This window comes from Pyrus communis, chromosome 16, assembly GCF_041283825.1.
Source record: "Pyrus communis isolate YQ-2024b chromosome 16, ASM4128382v1, whole genome shotgun sequence".
Classification (NCBI taxonomy): Eukaryota; Viridiplantae; Streptophyta; class Magnoliopsida; order Rosales; family Rosaceae; genus Pyrus; species Pyrus communis.
In genome coordinates, this window is record NC_142580.1 from 19,474,390 (window position 1) to 19,481,501 (window position 7,112).

A 7,112-nucleotide genomic window follows, 5' to 3' on the forward strand; every position below is an offset into this window, starting at 1 on the left:
TGGTTGGGATAATGCAAATTAGTCTTTTGACCTGAGGCATCACAGTTGTCTTGTGGTTAGGTCCTTAATCTTTGATTATGTCAAAGTCACTCCATCAGGAGGGTGTCCACGACATCGTTGGGGTTAAGCCACTTAGCCATGGAGGCAAGTGAATGCGCAACAAGGGATCTCTAACCTTCAAACTGTTTGAGGGAGAATACTCTATGATATGATTAAGAATCTTTGGCCAAAGTATGAATGAGATTTAGGAATGTGTTCCAAATCACATTCAAGGTAATCATATAAGCACAAGACTCACATTGGATAGTAGACATGAATAAACTATCAAACCAAACAATGTGGTCAAGAGTATTGTATTAGAGAAAGACCGTATTGCATTTGTAATCCTAAAACTGAATAGGTTCTCCACCTCTTCTGATTTGCTTGGGTAACCATGACATGCTGCTAGGCGTCAACCATGGTTTGTGGAAGCCCTAAAAGTGTATTATAACTAACGGGAGAATTGAAAGTAAGTTTTAATTCACAATCGATTTGAAAGAGTTTGAATCGCCCACTGCCTCGCTAAAAGGAACCTAATGGATCGTACACCGTGTAAGGTAGAGATTGAAGATTCAACGGAGATGAGTAAGAATAATTAAATGGTTTAATTATTTATGGTAAGGATTAATTAATATGATTATTAATCAAACGAATAAGTTCGTTAAAAGACCTCGGGATAGTTTTGGACCTTAAGGCCCAATGGGCTTCGAACGTCAAGTCCATTGACTTAAGTTGTGTGACAACTTAATGAATAATGATTCACAAAGGCCCAAATAGCCCAATAAATCCCATGTTAAAGAAGGAGTGGTTTTGGACTTATTTACAAGTTTGCCACTCAAATGAATTAAGGAATAAGTATGACTTTATAGCCAAAATTCATTAAGGGTAATTTTTGGGGAAAGGATGAGAACACAAGCTCTCTTTTCTCTCTAAAATTTCAGCCACCTTGGAGGGATCATCTAGCAATCAAACTCCTCCAAGGTCACTCATTTCTTCTACAATATGCCTTGGTGTGGAGACTTAGAGGTTTTCAATTTTGGGAACTTGGAGAAACCTTTTCATCCATCCAAATCCATGGATCTAAGATGCAAGGAATGAAGGCCCTCTCTTTGGGTGATTAGCCTTTGCTTATGCAAAGAGGAATCTACAAAGGTATTGATTTCTCAACTCACTTTGTTTTGAGTTGAGTCTTGGTTCACCTATCTACTAGGCTTTGAAGTTCATGGGTTAAGTTTTGTTTTTGAGTGCATATAAACATGATTCCGCCTTTTAATTGTTAATTGCATGTTGTTGATGTTGCTCAAATGAACTTGTTTTTCACAAAAAATTTCCTTCACACTCTATTCTCCACGTTCCGGAAGAATGTTGTTAAGTTTCAAGGACATTAGAGATAACAATTACCATGCTGAAACCCACATAGAAAATGGAGTTGAATTTCTATGCATAACTTCCTACGAATATGGCCAGAAGTGTATTCTAGAGAAGGTGGAGCATACCCCGAGTGGTCTATATACTATGACCATACGCCCCATAGAATGCCACTATGTGGCCGGCCCTACTACTGGGACCACGTATGAAATTACACTTTGGCATGATCATTTGGGACATCCTGGACGAATAGCAATGTGCCGTATCCTCAAATCTTCACATGGTGATAGGAGCATATTTATGCGACTTAATTAGCTTGTTTTCTTGCATTTACATAGCTAGTTTCCATTTATTATAGTGTTTTAAGCTATTTTCATGTGTTTGTAGGTTTATATGGCAAAAGAAGCAAGAAAGTGCATTTTGGAGCTATTTGGAGCAGTTTTGGGCTTATTATGGATAACTTGCATATGGAGCAAGGTGGATGGACAAATTTGAAGTCAAAAGACGCCAGGAACATGCTACAAATCTAGAGAAACAAGTTTAAGACAAAGAAGATAAGGAAAGAGCAAGAAACATGGAACATTATCCAAACAACCTTATCTTATCCAAAACTTATCCTATCTTATCCTAACCTAATCTTGTTCTACCTTATTTCCAGCTGCAAGGGGACCTAAATACCTGATTTCTAGAAGTCTTATCTGCTCCTAAAAGGGTGCCGCACCCTTCCCCTTTATCCCTTCTAGAAAGACCAAAATATGCCACAAAACACATTGTTTCTAGAACCCTTAAAGAGTGCCGCACCTTGTGTCCCTTTCCCTCTTGGATTTTGAGTTGGGTTGGCCCTTTTCCTTGTGGATTTGGATTGTGCAAGTCCATATCAGAAATTAATTGGGTCATAACCCCTTTATTGAATAAGTGCCGCACCATCCAAGCCCTTTTCCATATTGTTTCTGCTAAGTCCAAGCCCTAATCTCTAGGGTTTGCCGTGCCACACAGATAATATACTTATGATGCCGCAGAAATTAGGGCACCACACACCATATACTCAGAAATATATCTTGTACCGCAGCCTTTGGAGATGAAGAAGTTTGCCGTGGCTTCCACTGGAGAAGGAGAAATTGTGCCGTAAGCCACCTGCATCCAATTGGAGACTTTCAGAGTTCTTTCTTCCCTCGTTTCGTTTCCATGTTTATTTTAATTTTCTTTTTATTTGTTATGAACATGTGTAACTAAGTTTTTCTTAGTTAGAGGTGAATTCAAATCCATGGACATATGTTTTATATGAATTGATTTCCTCTAGTTATTGTTTCTTGAATTGTGAATGCAATTTACTTAACTGATTTATTGAGAACTTGTTCTTGTGTGTTGATTAAGGATGCATACTTAGTTTTCATGCATGAATTTGATGCTAGAATATAAGGAAATTCACCTAATCGTTATGAACTTATATTCACAAGTAGTAAAAGTCACTAGTCATGATTCTGTTAAGTAAATTTTGGGCAAGAGTATCATGTAGTTCATAGTTACGAATGTCTTGTCAATGCTTATGATTTTCATAAAGCTTAATGATCTTTGATTGTATCTCTATTATGTTATTCATGTAGAGAACTTGATAAGAATAATTTGGTTGCTGATGCGTATTCCATCCAATTCAATGAAACTAGGAAAATCTGAAAGTTAATTTGTGCTTCTCACGATTAATTTGGGGCATTGTCATTCATGGTTTGAAGGAATAATAACTGGAAATCAATTTGTGTTTCATATGTGCATGTGTGGAGAAGGATCCTCTAGCTAGCCTTTACCCATTCAATTCAACCAATTTAGTGTCTAACCTGTTTAGTTTTGCAATCTGCCTAGTTTAGTTAATTTCGTCAAAATCAATCCCCCTTTAATATTTAGTGTTTTAACTTAGTTAGAATCTGTTTAAGTTTAGTTCTATTAGTGTTTTGAGTCAAGTTAAGGTCAAAATTCGTCCAAATACCCCATTAGTTCTTATTTGTGTTAGTTTTGTTTCAATTCGTCAGAATATGCCCATATTGAGTCTTTTTAGTTCAATTTTTGTCCAAATCACTTTCTAGGACCTGTTTTGAGTCAATTCAACTTAGTTTGTGTGTTTTGGGTCTATTTAGCTTGTTTTGAGTTCTTAGAGTCCAGTTTAGTGTTTTTAAGTCTTATTTGTGTTGATTAGCATCCCTAGTTAATCCCCGGTCTAGAACGATCCCTACTTGCATATATACTACAATTGTCAACAATAGGGTTTAATTTGTGTGTCACGTAAAATTTCACATCAAATTTTGGCGCTGTTGCCGGGGATTAGCAAAATTGCTATCCCTCTTTGTTTTTGGCTGTGTGTCTTCCTTTATTTCTATCCGTGTGTTTTTATTTGTTTTCTGATTTTATCTTGTTTGTTTGCTTTTTTATAGGTACTAGTTTATGACTCGTAGTTCTCAACTTGCTCCTGAGAATATATTGGAGTTTGACGACGATTTTGAACGAACGTTGAGAAGAAAGATGAGGCATTTAGAACCTAGTCCATTTGAAGAAGAAAAAGTGGAAGAAGAAGAATAAGCCATGGCTGTGGATAATCGAACAATCAAGGAACTTTTAGCCTCAGGATTATACAATGCCGTACCTTTATGCATTCACTATCCTAGGGCAGCTCAAGGTAACATCGATGAGTTTGAATTGAAGTCTAGCTTGTTGCATCACATTCCCAAATACCATGGGCTGTCCATGGAAGACCCAAATAAGCATCTTAAGGAGTTTGAAGTGGTATGTTTGAGCATGACTGATGTGAAAATTAACTTGACACACAAATTAAACCTTATTGATGACAATTGTAGTGTATATGCAAGTAGGGATTGTTCTAGACCGAGGATTAAGTAGGGATGCTAATCAACACAAATAAGACTCAAAAACACTAAACTAGACTCTATAAACTCAAAACTAACTTAAAACACTTAAAACAGCAACAAGCAATCAAAAAGACTCAATTTTAGACCTAGCAAGTGATTTTGACGAAAATAAAACTTAAATTGACTCAAAAGAGTAAAGGAAAACAGATTTTGACTCAAATAACAAGACTAAATGAAAGGGGGATTGTTTTTGAGGAATTTAAAACTTAAAACAGAAACTTTGTATAAAACACTTTGTAAAAACGAATTTGGGTGAATTAAATGGGTGAAAGGCTAGTTAGAGGGTCCTTCTCCACACATGACATATGCATATAAACTAATTTCCAGTTATTATTCCTTTAGACTATGAATGACAATGCCCCAAATTAACTCTCAGATTTTCCTTAATTCATTGAATTGGATGGGATACGCATCGCAATCAAATTATCCTTATCAAGTTCCCTAACTATGAAAAGCATGATAGAAAGACATATCAAAGGCCATTAAGTTCTTTGAAAACCATAAGCATTGACAAGGCATTCGTAACTATGAAAAGCATGATACTCATACCCAGGATTTACTTAACACAATCATGACTAGTGACTTCCACTACTTGTGAATATAAGTTCATAACGATTAGGTGAAACTCCCTTATACTCTAGCTCAAATTCATGCATGCAAATTAAGTGTCGACCCCCAATCAACATACATAAACAAGTTTTGATAACTTTAGATAAGCAAATCACATTCAAAGCTTAAGAAACAATAACTGGATTTAATCAATTCATATAGAACATATAATCATGGCTTTGAATTCACCTCTAACTAAAAAGAAATTAGTTCCATATGTTCATCATAATTAAAAACCAGATTAATATAAACATTGAACTAAAACAAAGGATAGAAAGAACCAAGAAACTCTCCACAAAATCTGAAAATATACTTACCATGCATCTTTGAAAGGTGGTAGGTGCATTGCATAAACCGAATGACATGCGACGATAGGCAAAAGTACCAAAGGGACATGTGAAAGTGGTCTTTTCTTAGTCATCTGGAGCTATGACAATTTGATTATATCCCAAATAACCATCAAGAAAACAATAAAAAGAATGATCGGCTAACTTTTCAAGCATTTGATCAATGAAGGGCAAAGGGAAGTGATCATTCCTTGTGGTGGCATTGAGCTTCCTATAATCAATGCAAACTCTCCAACCTGTTTGGATACGTGTTGGCACAAGCTCATTCTCGGCATTCTTCACCACCGTCACTCCGGATTTCTTTGGCACAACTTGAACTGGTGAAACCCAACGGCTGTTCGAGATAGGATAAATTACTCCACAATCAAGTAATTTGATAATCTCTTTCTTCACAACTTCCATCATTAGAGGGTTGAGTCAACGTTGAGCCTCTCGAATTGGTTTAGCCCCCTCCTCTAGAAGTATGCGATGCATGCATGTTGTAGGGCTAATTCCCTTAATGTCGGCTAAGGTCCATCCTATGGCTGTTTTGTGCTCTTTCAACACTCGAACCAATTTCTCCATCTCCATTGCCGTGAGTGATGAAGAAACAATGACGGGCAACATTTCTTTGTCTCCCAAATAGACATACTTCAAATGACTTGGCAATGGTTTAAGTTCAAGAATAGGTGCCTGAATCACTAAAGGTAACAACTTGTCAGTAGAAACGGGAATTGAAATTAGGATTGGGGGCTTACCTTGATATTGGGGCGATGACTCAATTGCAGCCACCATCTCGCCAACTTCATCATCATTCACGACCAGATTAGGTTTTAAGCCCAATCCTTCGGCAATTGTTGTTTCAAGGGGATCTTTGTCCAACGAATCAAGAAAGTCCTATGCCAATGAATCAAATATATCAATAGAAAAACAAGAATGATCATCTTTAGGATATTTAATAGTTTCAGAAAGATTGAAATCAATAACTTCCCCATTAAATTCCATCGTTAAAGTCCCTTTGAACACATCGATCTTGGTGCCGGCTGTTTTCATGAAAAGTTTCCCAAGTAGGATCGGCAATGGTGTAGAATGGGTTGACTTCCATGTCAAGTACATAAAAGTCCACTAGAAAGATCAAATTGTTAACCTGCACCAAAACATCTTCCAAAACTCCTTTTGGATAGGCATTAAAACGATCGGCCAATTGGATAATCACACCATTGTTTTTAAGCTCTCCTAAGTTCATAGATGCATAAATTAATTAAGGCATAACATTAATTGAAGCTCCTAAGTCTAGCATAGTATGTTCGAACTTAGTATTGCCAATAACACAAGGAATTGTAAAACTACCCGGATCTTTGCATTTAGGTGGTAGTTTTCTTTGTAACACTGCAGAAACATTCTCACTTACCTGGACCACCTCCTTGTTCGAAATCCTCTTCCTTGTTGTGCAAAGCTCTTTTAAGAATTTAGCATACTTGGGAACTTGCTTGATTGCATCAAGGAGCGGGATATTGACTTGAACTTTCCTAAAGGTTTCCAGAATGTCCTTCTCATTCTCTTCTTTCTTTGATTGCCTAAACCTGCTAGGAAAATGGAATAGAACTAGAAAAATTCGAATTTGGACTTACCTTGGTAATGTTGGATGGTTTTGGGATACTAAGGGGCTGCGGCAAGGTTTGTTCCACCCTTGGCGTGGCCTTTGCTCCTTGTTCATCCTCTTCTTGCAGCAGTTTTTCCTCCTCTTGGCTTGTTTTGGACGGTTTTGGGGTGGTTCCAACCTCCTTACCACTTCTCAACGTGATTGCCTTGGCGGTTTCAAAACCTTCCTTCGGATTGACAATTGTTGAACTAG